This window comes from Arachis hypogaea, chromosome 18 (assembly GCF_003086295.3).
Source record: "Arachis hypogaea cultivar Tifrunner chromosome 18, arahy.Tifrunner.gnm2.J5K5, whole genome shotgun sequence".
Taxonomy (NCBI): domain Eukaryota; kingdom Viridiplantae; phylum Streptophyta; class Magnoliopsida; order Fabales; family Fabaceae; genus Arachis; species Arachis hypogaea.
This window is the reverse complement of record NC_092053.1, coordinates 49,263,702-49,265,810: the sequence shown is the minus strand read 5'-3', so window position 1 is coordinate 49,265,810 and position 2,109 is coordinate 49,263,702. Positions and strand designations below refer to the sequence as shown.

Genomic DNA, 2,109 nt, shown 5'->3' with positions numbered 1-2,109 from the left:
TCTTCCCTTCCCCCTCTACTCTTTTGTTTTTCTTTGTTATTTTCAATTCTGTTTGCTAACCTACTAACTGTTTGATATATTGCATCACCCACAACTAACAGTAATTCTGACAAAAATACTTTCTGCACCTATCTTTTCTTGCTTGCACTTGATGGTTGTATGACAGGGAGAAGAAGCGGGGCTTCAACTTCCTTCGATTTTGAACCTGAGAGGTCCTTCCTTAGAATAAGGAGGGAGGCAAGAGGAAAGAAAGTGGTTGGTGCTGAGGAAGAAGAGGAATTCTTTGAACCAAACATGGAAGACAACATGGAAAACCATCATGAAGAAGAGGATCACAACCATGGGGGAGAAGGTAGAGCAAATCATGCTGGGGAGGATAGAAGAGTTTTGGGCTCTTACATCAATCCAAACCCAGCCAATTGTGGAAGTAGCATCCAAAAGCCAACAATCCATGCCAACAACTTTGAACTTAAACCACAGCTCATCACCCTTGTTCAGAACAACTGTTCGTTTGAAGGAGGTGTTCAAGAAGACCCCAATCAACATTTAACCACCTTCCTGAGAATATGTGACACAGTGAAGTCTAATGGTGTTCATCCTGACGCCTATAGACTGCTCTTATTTCCATTCTCACTCAGGGACAAGGCAGCCAGGTGGCTGGAATCTTTCCCAAGGGAAAGCTTGACAACTTGGGAAGACGTGGTGAACAAATTTTTAGCAAGATTTTACCCTCCTCAACGAATCAATAGGCTGAGAGCTGAGGTCCAAACTTTCAGGCAACAAGATGGTGAGACTCTATATGAAGCATGGGAGAGGTTTAAAGACCTAACAAGGAGGTGCCCACCAGATATGTTCAACGAATGGGTGCAGCTGCACATTTTCTATGAAGGGCTCTCTTATGAGTCAAAGAAGGCCGTAGACCATTCATCCGAAGGATCTTTGAACAAGAAGAAGACTATTGAGGAAGCCATAGATGTTATTGAAACAGTAGCAGAGAACGACTACTTCTATGCTTCCGAAAGAGGGAACACAAGAGGAGTAATGGAGCTAAACAATGTAGATGCTCTGTTGGCCCAAAACAAGCTCATTACCCAGCAGCTGGCTGACCTCACCAAGAAGATGGAGAGGAACCAAGTAGCAGCAATCTCCACTTCATCAACAACCCAAGAAGGAGTGAATGAAGAAGCAGAGGGTAGTCAGGAGCAAGCCAACTACATTGGAAATTCACCAAGGCAAAACTATGATCCATACTCCAAGACCTACAACCCTGGATGGAGAAACCACCCAAACTTTGGGTGGGGAAGTCAGCAAGATCAAAACCAAGACCAGAGACATTACAACTCCAACAACAATGCAGCTCACCAACAATTCACACAGAGGACATCTCAACACCCCCACAACAACACTTCTCCACACGCCTATCAAAACCGAAACAGCACATCTGCTCCGAATCACCCATCAATTGATGACAAGCTCTCTAAGATTGAAACCTTACTTGAAGGAATATGCCAAGAGATTCAAGAAAATAAGGTATTCAAAGAGGAGGTGCGAGCCAATATTAAGAACCAGGGAGAGACCATTAGGAAGCTGGAATTCTAGGTGGGATGTTTAGCTGAGAAGATTCCCAAACCTACCGATAGCTTCCCAAGTGACATGGAGAAAAACCCCAAAGGAGAAGCAAAGAAAGTAAGATGGGAAGATTGTAAAATGGTCACTACAAGTGATCAAGAGACTGAAGACAAGCAAGGCAAACTTTTCGAACAACCTGAAGACAACTCAACAAAGGAGGAGGATAGAGATCACCAAGAACCAGAAATCTCACAATAAGAGCTGCTGAAGCTCTATGCACCCTTCCCTCAACTGCTCAATGGTGCTGTGGGAAAGAGAATATACTCAAGGTTCCTAGATTTGTTTGCATCTCTGCATGTAAAGATACCATTCATCAAGGCAATTCAACAAATGCCTGCATTCATCAAGTATATGAAGGAACTTCTTCCCAGGAAAAGCTCACTCAAAGGAGGCCAGACTATAGTGATGAACAAGGAATGTAGTGCCCTTATTCAACCTGAGTTGCCTACAAAAAGAAGAGACCCAGGGAGTTTTCACATC

At 43.6% G+C, this 2,109-nt stretch overlaps 1 non-coding gene across 1 annotated transcript; it reads right to left on the bottom strand.

Moving 5' to 3' along the window:
• Window positions 1-747: 747 nt before the first annotated feature.
• On the bottom strand, window positions 748-854 carry LOC112774277 (small nucleolar RNA R71). The gene has a single exon (XR_003188772.1). It is a non-coding gene; the product is annotated as a small nucleolar RNA R71 (small nucleolar RNA).
• Window positions 855-2,109: the final 1,255 nt, after the last annotated feature.